Source organism: Heterodontus francisci, unplaced genomic scaffold (genome assembly GCF_036365525.1).
Source record: "Heterodontus francisci isolate sHetFra1 unplaced genomic scaffold, sHetFra1.hap1 HAP1_SCAFFOLD_86, whole genome shotgun sequence".
NCBI lineage: Eukaryota > Metazoa > Chordata > Chondrichthyes > Heterodontiformes > Heterodontidae > Heterodontus > Heterodontus francisci.
In genome coordinates this window covers 1,557,326-1,571,747 of record NW_027141093.1, presented here as the reverse complement: position 1 = coordinate 1,571,747, position 14,422 = coordinate 1,557,326, and the positions used below count along the sequence as shown (strand labels likewise).

General features: G+C 43.0%; 1 non-coding gene across 1 annotated transcript; it reads left to right on the top strand.

Annotated features, from left to right (window-relative positions):
* Positions 1 to 4,540: 4,540 nt before the first annotated feature.
* trnaf-gaa (transfer RNA phenylalanine (anticodon GAA)) lies at positions 4,541 to 4,613 on the top strand. The gene has a single exon. It is a non-coding gene; the product is annotated as a tRNA-Phe (tRNA).
* Positions 4,614 to 14,422: the final 9,809 nt, after the last annotated feature.

Genomic DNA, 14,422 nt, shown 5'->3' with positions numbered 1-14,422 from the left:
ATTTCGCTTCCTTATGCGTCCCTTGCCTTGGTTCTGATTTTCCAATTGCACAATTTACTTTGAGATTATTTCCCAAGCACCAGTGGATTGAATTTGAGAAACAACACAGAGTCATTTACAGCACAGAAGGTGGTCATTTGGCCTATCACGTCCATGCTGGCTCTCCCCGGAGCAATCTAGTCAGTTCCACTCACCAGCTCTATCCCTTTCCTCCTGCAAGTTTCTTTCCTTCAAGTATCCATCCAATTTCCTTTTCAAATCATTGATTGTCTCTGCTTCCACCACACTCGTGCGCCAAGACATTACCACCCACAACATAAAAAATTCCACCTCATCAAGGATGGGAAATACTTAAATCTTCTATATTTGCTTATTCTCTATTGCTATGAGAATAGACTGGCAGTCAACATGAAAGGAAACCCAAAAATCTTCGAGCAGCATGTAAATGATAAGTGGGTAGTAAGAGGTTGAGTTGGGCCTATTAGGGACAAAAAGGATAATATAAGCTTAGAGGTGCAGGGCAATGTTAATCTACTTAATGAGTACTTTGCATCAGTGATCACTAAGGAAGTGGAATTTGACAAAATATCAGTTGAAGTGAAGAAAGTAGAGGCAATGGAGAGAGTACAAATTAGGAGAGGGAGGTACTAAAAAGGCTGGCTGTGCTTAGGGAAGATAAATCACCTGGTCCGGATGGCTCACATCCCAGGTTGCGAAAGGAAATGCGGATGCAGATAACGGAAGGGCTTGCTATAATCTTCCAATCTTCCCTGGATACGGGGGAGGTGCCAGAGGATTAAACAGTGGCAAATGCGACGCCCTTATTCAAGAAAGGGTGTAAGGACAGTCCGGGTAACGACAGGCTAGTTAGATTAACAACAGCGGTGGGTAAGGTTTTAGAAAGAATAATCAGGGTAAAAAATCAACAGTCACTTGGAGAGGTTCGAGTTAATTAAGGAGAGTGAGCATGGATTTATAAAAGGGAGTTCATGCTTGACTAATCTAACTGCATTTTTTGATGAACTAACAGAGCAGGTTGATGAAGAGAATGCAGTGGATGTTGTTTATATGGATTTTAAGGAAGCGTTTGACAAGGTACCACATAAAAGGGCGGTTAACAAAACTGAGGTTCGTGGTATAGGAGGGTCAGTGTCCAATTGGATAGAATATTGGTTTAAGGACAGAAAACAGCGAGTCTTATTAAATGGTTCTTTGTCAGACTGGAGGATAGTCGACAGTGGTGTTCCCCAAGGGTCAGTACTAGAACCACTGCTTTTTTTGCTCAAGATAAATGACTTTGATCTTGGAATACAGAGTAGAATCTCAAAATATCCCGATGACAACTAACTTGGAGGAGCGGCAAACAGTGAGGATGATATGAACTGCCTGCAACAGGACAGTGATAGGCTAGCAGAATGGGCAGACAGGTGGCAGATGGAATTTAATAGTGACAAGTGTGAGGTGATGTATTTTGGCATGAGGAATAGGGAGAGGCAATATATACTTAATGGCACAGTTCTAAAGAGTGTTCTGGAATAGAGGGACTTGGGGTTCATGTGCATCAATCTTTGAAGGTGGCAAGACATATTGCGAGAGTGGTTCGCAAAGCATATGGGATCTTGGGCTTGAACTTGAGGCATTGAGTACAAAAGCAGGGAAGTTATGCTGAACCATTATACAACTCTGGTTCGGCCCCAATTGGAGTGTTGCTTCCAGTTCTGCTCAGCAGACTTTAGAAAGAATGTGAGGGTCCTTGAGAGGACGCAGAGGCGATTTACCAGAATGGATCCAGGGATGGGGGATTTTAGTTACAAGGTTAGGTAGGAAAAGCTAGGATTATTCTGCCTATATCAAAGGAGATTGAGTGGAGAATTGATAGAGGTGTAAAACACCTCTAGAGAACAGGCCATCCTGGACTGGATATTGTGTAATGAGAAAGGATTAGTTAACAATCTTGTTGTGTGGGGTCCCTTGGGAAAGTGCGCCCATAATATGATAAAATTCTTCATTAAGATGGAGAGTGAGAGAGTTGATTCCGAGACTCGGGTCCTGAATCTAAACAAAGGAAACTATGAAGGTATGAGGCGGGAGTTGGCTCTGATAGATTGGGGAACGTTACTTAAAGGGTTGACAGTGGATAGGCAATGGCTAGCATTTAAAGAGCGCATGGATGAATTACAACAATTGTTCATTCCTGTCTGTGCAAAAGTAAAACAGGAAGGGTGGCTCAACTGTGGCTTACAAAAGAAATTACGGAAAGTATTAGATCCAAGGAGGAGAAATATAAAATGGCCAGAACAAGCAGCAAACCTGAAGATTGTGAGCAGTTTGGAATTTAGCAGAGGAGGACAAAAGGATTGATTCAGAAGGGGGAAATAGAGTATGAGAGTAAGCTAGCAAAGAACATAAAAACTGACTGTAAAAGCTTCTTTAGATATGTGTCGAGAAAAAGATTAGTGAAGACAAATGTGGGCCCCTTACAGTCAGAAACGGGGGAATTTATAATGGGGAACAAAGAAATGGCAGACCAATTAAATACATACTTTGGATCTGTCTTCACAACGGAGGATACAAATTATCTCCCAGAAATGTTGGGGAACATGGGGTCCAGTGAGAAGGAGGAACTGTATGAAATCAGTATTAGTAGGGAATGTTTGGGAAATTGATGGGATTGAAGGCCGATAAATCCCCAGGGCCTGATAATCTACATCCCAGAGTAATTAAGGAAGTGGCCCTTGAAATAGCAGATGCATTTCTGGTCTTTTTTCAAAATTCTATCGACTCTGGAACAGTTCCAATGGATTGGACGGTAGTTAATGTAACTCCACTATTTAAAAAAAGAGGCAGAAAGAAAACAGCGAATTATATACCGGTTAGCCTGACATCAGTCGTGGGGAAAATGCTGGAGTCCATTATAAAAGATGTAATAGCAGAGTGCAATAATAACTCGTCTCCACTCCTAGTATTTCTAAATCCCACACATTCACTATAATGTGAACAATTATTTCCTGTTGTGTCTCTCTCAGATTTGTAAACTTCACTGTATTGGAGTGAGGTGACATCTACTGGCGGGAAGCAAGAACTGCAATCAAGCAGCAGAAACTCCACAGTCTGTCAGGGTTGAAGAAACATTGCAATGTGAGGATACAGCGAAGTGGTTTGATTGGGTAGATGGAGACATGATTCCACTTGTGGTAGTGTCTGAAGCAAAGGCCAGAAATACAAAATTGTCAGTCATAAAAGAAATGAGGAATTCATGAAAAATGTAGTCACGTAGTGAATGGTTAAAATGTGGATAGAATAGAAAGTGAGATTGGATGGACAGAAGCAGTCTGAAAGGATGGCTGAAACAAAAGGTGAGTGCCCTGAAACGTTAACTGTGTTTCTCTCAGCACAGATGCTACCAGAGCTGCTGAGCATTTCCACCACATTCTGTTTTTATTTCAGCATTTGCAGGATGTTGCTTTGATCTGAAAAAAAATGGATGATTGGCTGGGGGGTTGCAGTGAAATTCCACAGCAGCTAATAAAATCTGACCTGTCAGTGGCTCGTTGGTCTAGGGGTATGATTCTCGCTTTGTGAGTATGGTTAATTAACATGCGAGAGATCCTGGTTTTAAAGCCCAGACGAGCCCTGGTCTTCTGGCATTTTTAGATTAAGGTTATCTATTGGTTTCAGCCTTGCAGAAGGTGGAATTGACTTCCATCCGGAGCTGGCTTGAGGACCAGACAACTGGATTCAAAGAGCTTGTCGACAAAATTGTAATTAACTAAATGTACAGATAGCCAAGTGGGAATATAAAGTTGTTGCTGTAATTGTGACCTGACTCCAAAAACAACAGGACTGGGTTCTGGAATGGAATTCTTCAATGTTTCTGTTGTTTGGCTTGCATTGACTCATCAATTTTCTTGTTTTTCACTTTGTTGATGCCTTTGAATAATTGTGGATCCTTCTTCAGAGTGTCTTCTTTCACCAGGTCGTTCTGACCTCTGATGATGTTGATCGTAATCAGCTTCAATTCGCTGATAGTTTTGGAAGTGAGCAGATTTCCTTTGCTTGATTCTACAACATGGAACTCAGTCTGACATGTGGACCCATGGGAGGATTTGAATGCCATCCCTGCGTTGGAGTTGCATCCACCCAATAAGAGACCGAGTTGAAGTGACAGTTCTGTCAGTCGAATATGAGACTTTTAATGGCAGGGTTGTGAGTTTGAGTGCCATTCTGTTTTTCCCTTTTTTAAGACTTCTTGAGCAGAGAGTACAGGGAGTGTTTGAAATGAGGAAGTCTCGCTTTGATTCAGGACTCTTACCTCTCTGCAGCATCTCGCTATGAAAGATTGAATTTGATCTCATTTCATTCTCAGCTCAGGGTCTGTGCGGCTCATTGGCACTTCTGGCTGTCTCCCGCTTCACAATCCATCAGTACTGAGAAAGCAATGGGGAATATTACTCACATGTTGTGTTCTTTAATTTTTTGGAAAACTTGAATGTATGTATTTTCTTCCAAAATAAGGACACCAAGCCACTATGAATGTTGGGCTGAAATAGCTCAGGTGGGAGAGCGTTAGACTGAAAATCTAAAGGTCCCTGGTTTAATCCCGGGTTTCAGCAATTCCGCTTCCTTATGCGCCCCTTGCCTTGGTTCTGATGTTCCAGTTGCACAATTTCCTTTGAAATTATTTACCAAACACCAGTGGATTGAATTTGAGAAACAACACAGAGTCATTTGCAGCACAGAAGGTGGTCGTTTGGCCCATCACGTCCATGCTGGCTGTCCCCGGAGCAATCTAGTCAGTTCCACTCACCAGCTCGATCCCTTTCCTCCTGCAAGTTTCTTTCCTTCAAGTATCCATCCAATTTCCTTTTCAAATCATTGATTGTCTCTGCTTCCACCACACTCGTGGGCCAAGTCATTACTACCCACAACATAAAGAAGTTCCACCTCATCAAGGATGGGAAATACTTATATCTTCTATATTTAGCTTATTCTCTATTTCTATGAGAATAAAATGGCAGTCAACATGAAAGGAAACCCAAAAATCTTCGAGCAGCATGGAAATGATAAGTGGGTAGTAAGAGGTTGAGTCGGGCCTATTAGGGAGAAAGAGGATAATATATGCTTAGAGGTGCAGGGCAATGTTAATCTACTTAATGAGTACTTTGTATCAGTGATCACTAAGGAAGTGGAATTTGACAAAATATCAGTAGAAGTGAAGAGAGTAGAGGCAATGGATAGGGTACAAATTGAGAGAGGGAGGTACTAAAAAGGCTGGCTGTACTTCGGGTAGATAAATCACCTGGTCCGGATGGCTTGCATCCCAGGTTGCGAAAGGAAATGTGGATGCAGATAATGGAAGGGTTCAGTATAATCTTCCAATCTTCCCTGGATACGGGGGAGGTGCCAGAGGATAAACAGTGGCAAATGCGACGCCCTTATTCAAGAAAGGGTGTAAGGACAGTCTGAGTAACTACAGGCTAGTTAGATTAACAGCAGTGGTGGGTAAGGTTTTAGAAAGAATAATCAGGGTAAAAAATCAACAGTCACTTGGAGAGGTTTGAGTTAATTAAGGAGAGTGAGCATGGATTTATAAATGAAAGTTCATGCTTGACTAATCTAACAGCATTTTTTGATGAACTAACAGAGCAGGTTGATGAAGGGAATGCAGTGGATGTTGTTTCTATGGATTTTAAGGAAGCGTTTGACAAGGTACCACATAAAAGGACGGTTAACAAAATTGAGGTTCGTGGAATAGGAGGGTCAGTGTCCAATTGGATAGAAAATTGGTTTAAGGACAGAAAACAGCGAGTCTTATGAAATGGTTCTTTGTCAGACTGGAGGATAGTCGACAGAGGTGTTCCCCAAGGGTCAGTGCTAGAAACACTGCTTTTTTTGCTCAAGATAAATGACTTTGATCTTGGAATACAGAGTAAAATCTCAAAATATCCCGATGACAACAAACTTGGAGGAGTGGCAAACAGTGAGGATGATATGAACTGCCTGCAACAGGACAATGATAGGCTAGCAGAATGGGCAGACAGGTGGCAGATGGAATTTAATAGTGATAAGTGTGAGGTGATGTATTTTGGCAGAAGGAATAGGGAGAGGCAATATATGCTTAATGGCACAGTTCTAAAGAGTGTGCTGGAATAGAGGGACTTGGGGTTCATGTGCATCAATCTTTGAAGGTGGCAAGACATATTGCGAGAGTGGTTAGCAAAGTATATGGGATCTTGGGCTTTATAAATAGAGGCATTGAGCACAAAGCAGGGAAGTTATGCTGAACCATTATAAAACTCTGGTTAGGCCCCAATTGGAGTGTTGCTTCCAGTTTTGCTTACCACACTTATGAAAGAATGTGAGGGTCCTTGAGAGGATGCAGAGGAAATTCACCAGAATGGATCCAGGGATGGAGGATTTTAGTTACAAGGTTAGGTTGGAAAAGCTAGGGATGTTCGGCCTGTATCAAAGGAGAGTGAGGGAAGAATTGATAGATGTGTTTTAGGCTATGAAAGTTTTAAATAAGTTGGCAAGGAAACATTGTTCCCGTTAACTATTGGTACAAGGACTAGGGGACACAGATTGAAGGTTTTGGACAGGAGATACAGGGGGAATGTGTGGAATAACTTTTTTACACTGATTGGTGATGATCTGTAACTCGCTGCCCACGAGGGCGGTGGAAATGGAGATAATCGAGGATTACAAAAGGAATTTGAATGGGCACTTGAAGCAAATACTTTTACAGGGCTATGGGGATCGAGCAGACAAGTAATAACTCGTCTCCACTCCTAGTATTTCTAAATCCCACACATTCACCAGAATGTGAACAATTCTTTCCTGTTTCGTCCCTCTCAGATTTGTGAACTTCACTGTATTGGAGTGAAGTGACATCTACTGGCAAGAAACAAGAACTGCCGTGATGAGATCAGCCATGATTGTATTGAATGGCAGAGCAGGCTCGAGGGGCTGAATTGCCGACTCCTGCTTCTAGTTCTTATGTTCATAGAATCACACAGCACAGAAGGAGGCCATTCGGCCCCATTGTGCCTCTGCTGACTCTCTAACAAAAAGATGCAATTAGTCCAACCCCCTGCCTATTTCCCCATAATCCTGGAGAATTTCACTTTGAAATATTTGTCCAATTCCTTTATGAAAGTTATAATTGAATCTGTTTCCACCACCCTGTCAGACAATTCATTCCAAATCAGAATCAGTTACTGGGTTAAAAGATCTCTCCTCACCTCCCCTTGACATTTTTGGCCAATTATTTTAAATCTGTGTCCTCTGGTTACTGACCCCCAGGACATTGGAAACAGTTTCTCCCTCTCTACCGTATGAAAATCCTTCATGATTCTGAACACCTCTATTAAATCTTGCCTTAACCTTCTCTACTCTGAAGAGAACAATCCCAGCTTCACCAGCCTGTCCAGAGAACTGACACCCCTCATCTCTGGTATCATTCTAGTAAATCTCCTCTGAACTGTCTCAGAAGCTTTGATGTCCTTTCTGAAGTCTTGTGCCCAGAACTGGACACATTACTCGAGCTGAGATCGAGCCAGCGACGCCCACATCCCACGAACGAATAGAAAAACGTTCCCTAACAAGTCGCCAATTCTTAAGCATTTATAGACGCTCCCTGCCCAGTCCCCAAATCTTATTAATTTAGAAACGCTCCCTGCCCAGTCTCCAATTCTTATCGATTTACAGACGCTTACTGACCAGAACCCAATTCTTATCGATTTACAGATGCTTCCTGACCAGTACCCAAATCTTATTCATTTAGAGACGCTCCCTGCCCAGTCCCCAATTCTTATCCATTTACAACGCTCCCTGACCAGTACCCAAATTTTATTCATTTAGAGACGCTCCCTGCCCAGTCCCTAATTCTTATCCATCTACAGACACTCCCTGACCAGTATTCAAATCTTATTCATTTAGAGACACTCCCTGACCAGTACCCAAATTTTATTCATTTAGAGACGCTCCCTGCCCAGTCCCCAATTCTTATCCATTTACAGACGCTCCCTGACCAGTATCCAAATGTTATTCATTTGGAGACGCTCCCTGCCCAGTTCCCAATTCTTATCCATTTACAGACGCTCCCTGACCAGTACCCAAATTTTATTCATTTAGAGACGCTCCCTGCCCAGTCCCCAATTCTTATCCATTTGCAGACGCTCCCTGACCAGTTTCCAAATGTTATTCATTTGGAGACGCTCCCTGCCCAGTTCCCAATTCTTATCCATTTACAGACGCTCCCTGACCAGTACCCAAATTTTATTCATTTCGAGACGCTCCCTGCCCAGTCTCGAATTCTTCTCCATCTCCAGACGCTCCCTGCCCAGACCCCAATTCTTATCCATTTATAGACGCTCCCTGACCAGTACCCAAATTTTAGTCATTTGCAGACGCTCCCTGCCCAGTCCCCAATTCTTATCCATTTACAGACGCTCCCTGACCAGTACCCAAATTTTATTCATTTAGAGACGCTCCCTGCCCAGTCCCCAATTCTTATCCATTTGCAGACGCTCCCTGACCAGTTTCCAAATGTTATTCATTTGGAGACGCTCCCTGCCCAGTTCCCAATTCTTATCCATTTACAGACGCTCCCTGACCAGTACCCAAATTTTATTCATTTCGAGACGCTCCCTGCCCAGTCTCGAATTCTTCTCCATCTCCAGACGCTCCCTGCCCAGACCCCAATTCTTATCCATTTATAGACGCTCCCTGACCAGTACCCAAATTTTAGTCATTTGCAGACGCTCCCTGCCCAGTCCCCAATTCTTATCCATTTACAGACGCTCCCTGACCAGTATCCAAATGTTATTCATTTGGAGACGCTCCCTGCCCAGTTCCCAATTCTTATCCATTTGCAGACGCTCCCTGACCAGTTTCCAAATGTTATTCATTTGGAGACGCTCCCTGCCCAGTTCCCAATTCTTATCCATTTACAGACGCTCCCTGACCAGTACCCAAATTTTATTCATTTAGAGACGCTCCCTGCCCAGTCTCGAATTCTTCTCCATCTCCAGACGCTCCCTGCCCAGACCCCAATTCTTATCCATTTATAGACGCTCCCTGACCAGTACCCAAATTTTATTCATTTGCAGACGCTCCCTGCCCAGTCCCCAATTCTTATCCATTTACAGACGCTCCCTGACCAGTACCCAAATTTTATTCATTTAGAGATGCTCCCTGCCCCGTCTCCAATTCTTATCCATCTCCAGACGCTCCCTGCCCAGACCCCAATTCTTATCCATTTATGGACGCGGTTTCGGGAAGCCTCACCGGGAAAAGCTTCACCGTCGCCATCCGCAGGGATACAGATGGGATTGTTCCATGTTATTGTGGCCCGGAGGCCCTGCTCCAGCTGTGTGAGCCCGCAAAGGGCGCGGTCTTCTCGCACTTTGTGAATATCCCGCTCCAACTCCGAACCCGCAGCTCCAGCTCCTGACAGAGCTGTCTCTACTGCGCCTGCGCGCCCCGCTCCTGGAACAGATTGGGCGGATTCTAGGCCGCTGAGCATTCTGGGTACCACACCTGTCATTAATGCTATTCTTTCAGCTGAAATGTTTTATTACGTACATTTCATGTCCTGGTATCGTCGTGAGTGTTTTCTTTTGTACCTGTCAATGCCTGGGAGGATAGAGTCAGCTTCACTTTGTAGCCATGAGCTTCTGGTGTGAGAAAGTGGTGTTTAACTCAGTATATTTCAGTTTTTGGTCTGTGACTGTGGGTATTATTCAGTACCTGTTTGTTTCTGCTATTGCTCTGTGAGTTTCACCACATATCTTTCAACAACTTGTATGTGAGCATCAGCTTTTGTCGACATCTATCAGTTTCTGAGAAGTGAGAAAGGGTTTGATTCTATCCCTATCAGTTTCTGTTACATGCATGTGTCTTTAATCTGCACCTCCGCTGAGTGTGTCTTCTTCTCTGTACTTGTAGGTGAGTATGTGTTTTGCTTTGTATCTCTCAGTCTTTGAAGTGTGAGCCTGGGTTTGTCCCTAATTTCCTTTTTACCTTGCAGTTGGGATATGAAAGAAAGATTTTTACACGTTACCTGCCAACTGCTGCTAAGTGACTGTGGGTTTCACACTGTAACTGCCAATTTCTTGTCTGGTAATGCGAAGTTTACAGTGCACCTGTCAGTTTCTAGTCTAGGACTGAGTTGGTTTTACTCTGTCCCTAGCATTCGCTGGTATGTTAGTGTGGGGTTTACATTGTACCTGTCATTTTCTCGTATGTGAGTGTTGATTTCACTCTGAAAAGAATCATAGATCATAGAATAGTTACAGAACAAAAGGAAGCCATTCAGTTCATTGTGCTTGTGCTGCTTCTCTGCACGAGCAACTCAGCTCGTGCCACAGACTCATGTATTCCATGAAAGCATGCACTTTTTTCACTTCAGATAATTATCTTTTACCATTTTGAAAGTCATGGTTGAATCAGCCTCCATCACACTCTCAAACAGTGCATATCAGATCTTAACCACTCGCTGTGCAAAATAAGTTTTTCCTCATGTTGCCTTTGGTTCTTTTGCCATTCACCTTAAATCGGTGTCCTCTGGTTACAGAGCCTTGAATAATATTCCCCATTGCTTTCTCAGCACTGATGGATTGTGAAGCAGGAGACAGCCATAAGTCCCACTGAGCCGCACTGATCCCGAGCTGGGAATGAAATGAGATGAAGTTCAATCGTCCACAGCGAGATGCGGCAGAGAGATAAGAGTCCCGAATCAAAGTGAGACTTTCTCATACTTTTGCTGAATTTCATTTCAAACACTCCTTGTACTCTCTGCTCATGAAGCCTTAAAAAAGGGAAAAACAAAATGGCACTCAAACTCACCACCCTGAAATTAAAAGTTTAATGTTCGACTGACTGAACTGTCACTTCTACTCGGTCTCTTATTGGATGGATGCAACTGCATTCTTCAACGCAGGGGTGGCATTCAAATCCTCCCATGGGTCCACATGTCAGACTGAGTTCCATGTTGTAGACTCAAGCAAAGGAAATCTGCTCAGTTCCAAAACTATCAGTGAGTTGAAGCTCATTCCGATCATCATCATCAGAGGTCAGAACTACCTGGTGAAAGAAAACACCCTGAAGAAGGATCCACAATTATTCAAATGCATCAACAAAGTGAAAAACAAGAAAATCAATGAGCCAATGCAAGCCAAACAACAGAAATGGGAAAGGTTTCCTTTCCATACCAGAACCCAGTTCTGTTGTTTTTTGGAGCCAGGCTTCAGTTAAAGTTACATCTTTATATTCCTACTTGGCTCTCTGTACATTTCATTCATTCCAATTTTGTCGACAAGCTCTTTGAATCCAGCCCTCTGGTCCTCAAGCAGGCTCCATATGGAAATCAATTCCGCCTTCTGTAAGGCTGAAACCAATCGACGACCTTAAACTAAAAACACCAACAAAGAAGGGCTTGTCCAGGATTTGAACCCAGGATCTCTCACACATTAATTAATCACTTACCCTAAGCAAGAATCATACCCCGAGATCAACATGCCACTGATATCAGAACTTCCTTTTAGCTCCTGTGGAATTTCACTGGCAGCCAAAGCCAATCATCCATTTTTTTTCAGATCAAAGCAACATCCTGCAAATTCTGAAATAAAAACAGAAAGTGCTGGAAATGTTCAGAAACTCTGGCAGCATCTGTGGAGAGAGAAACAGAGTTAACCTTTCAGGGCGTTTCCCTTTTGTTTGAGCCATCCTTTCACACTGCTTCTGTCCACCCAATCTCACTATCTATTCTATCTCGATTCCACCCACTCACCACCTAAATACATTTGTCATGAATTCCTCATATCTTTTAATAATGACAATTTGATATTTCTGGCCTTTGCTTTGGACTCCACCACAAGTGGTATCATGTCTCCATCAACCCAATCAAACCCATTCACTATTTCCTCACATTGCAATGTTTCTTTCACCCTGACAGACTATGGAGTATCTGCTGCTTGGTTGCAGTTCTTGCTTCCTGCCAGCAGATGTCACCTCACTCCAGTACAGTGAAGTTTACAAATCTGAGAGCCACACAAGAAGAAAAATTGTTCACATTATAGTGAACAAGTCCCTCTATTCCTGCACACTCTTTAGAACTGTGCCATTAAGTATATATTGCCTCTCCCTATTTCTTCTGCCAAAATGCATCACCTCACACTAGTCACTATTAAATTCCATCTGCCACCTGTCTGCCCATTCTGCTAGCCTATCATTGTCTTGTTGCAGGCGGTTCATTTCATCCTCACTGTTTTCCACTTCTCCAAGTTTGGTTTTATCGGCATATTTTGAGATTCTGCTCTATATTCCAAGATCCAAGTCATTTATCTGTAGCAAAAAAAAGCAGTGGTTCCAACAGTGACCCTTGGGGTCGAGCACTGTATTCTGCACAATTTTGGTTTCCTTATTTTATATTTATTTAGAGATACAGCACTGAAACAGGCCCTTCAGCCTACCGAGTCTGTGCTGACCAAAAACCACCCATTTATACTCGCCCTGCAGTAATCCCATATTCCCAACCACCTACCTGCACTGGGAGCAATTTACAACAGCCAATTTACCTATCACCTGCAAGTCTCTGGCTGCGGGAGGAAACCAAAGCACCCAGCAAAAACCCACATGGTCACAGGGAGAACTTGCAAACTCTGCACAGGCAGTAGCCAGAATCAAACCTCGGTTTTTGGAGCTGTGAGGTTGCGGTGCTAACCACTGTGCCGCCCATGACAATGCCACTACGCCATCACTTCCCCTTATCTAAGGAAGGATAGACTTGTCACAGAGGGAATGCAATGGAGATTCACCAGACTAATCCCCTTATGATGAGAGACTGCAGAAACTGGGCCCAAATTCTCTGGAGTTTCAAAGAATGAGAGGTGATCTCATTGAAACTTCCAAAATTCTTACAGGGTGTGACAGGGTAGATATGGATAGGATGTTTCCTCTGTCTAGTGAGTCTGGAAGAAGGGGACACAGTCTCAGAATAAGGACAGGCCATTTGAGACTGAGATGAGCAGGAATTTCTTTACTCAGAGGGTGGGTAATCTGTGGAATTCTTTATCCCAGAGGGCTGTGGAGGCTCAATTACTGAACATATTCAAGACAGAAATCAATAGATGTCTAAATACTACCGGGATCAAGGGATATGAAGATAGCAGGGAAAAATGGCAAAGAGGGATATGATCAGCCACGATCTGTTTGAATGGCAGAGCAGGATCAATGGGCTGATTGGCCTAATGCCCCTATTTCCTATGATCCTATGAACCCCAATAATGTACATCAGACGTTAGACCGAGCTATGCATTACATACCAGTTCAAAAATCCCACAGAGATTAAGACTGAAAGATACAGTATCAATTCCATTACTACAAAGTGAAGGACTTGGAGCTTGCAGACAAGCCCATGTATAAGATTGAAAGTTATGTTTTCATTCACAATAATTTTCACAGAGCTAAATATTGAATACCAATCCACAACTTGTACAGGACTACCAAATAAAACCTACAACTGTGAAATACAGTTAATCCATATTTTAAATTAAACACAACGTAAACAAATATTCATACATTGAGAGCGGGAAACAGTGAGAGCAGAATGGAGCATAAAGAGCCCGGGGTGGGGAGAGAGAGAGAGTAAGCAAGGGTTCACTCAGAGAGCAGGAAACGGTGAAAGCGGAGTGGACAGGAGTCCAAGCAAGCTGGAGTTTGGAAACAAAGTGAACAGTGACATCACAGGAAAACTGCAAGGTGACTGGTTGTGATTAACGGCTGTTAGGGAGTAACTGTAAATAGTTAGTACACCACTGTTAGGGTGGGTGTGTAAATGGCTGGGTTATAGCATTTCAACAACAGGCAGAATAAAAAGAGTATAAATTAAGTATTAATAATAAGGGACAAGTGAATCGTTGGTGAGTTTTTTGGAGTAAGGTTTATCTTAACTAGTGAACTGTATTGATTTTTAGTGGGATTTATCAGTACTAGGAATGTTTTATTTATAATTCTAAGGTGTTGTAGTACTGTTAAGGTTTTTTTTAGCAGTAGCAAATGGTCAACTAATGGCAGGGGTGTTTCAACCTTGAGAGTGCACCTCCTGTGATATGTGGGAGCTCCAGGATGCTTCCACTATCTTCGAGAACATTTGTGCCAGGAAGTGCTCTCAATTGTGGCAGCTTGAGCTCTGGGTTTTGGAACTTGAGTGGCAGCTGGTGACATTGCAGTGCATTCGTGAGAAGAGAGCTACATCGATAGCACGTTTATAGATGTGGTCACCCCACAGCTTAAGAGTATGCAGGGAGAGAGGGAATGGGTGATCAACAGGCAGTCAAAAAGAATCGAGTAGGTAGTGCAGGACACCCTGACTGCATGACGCTCTCCAACGGGTATTCAGTTCTGAATATGGAGGACAGTG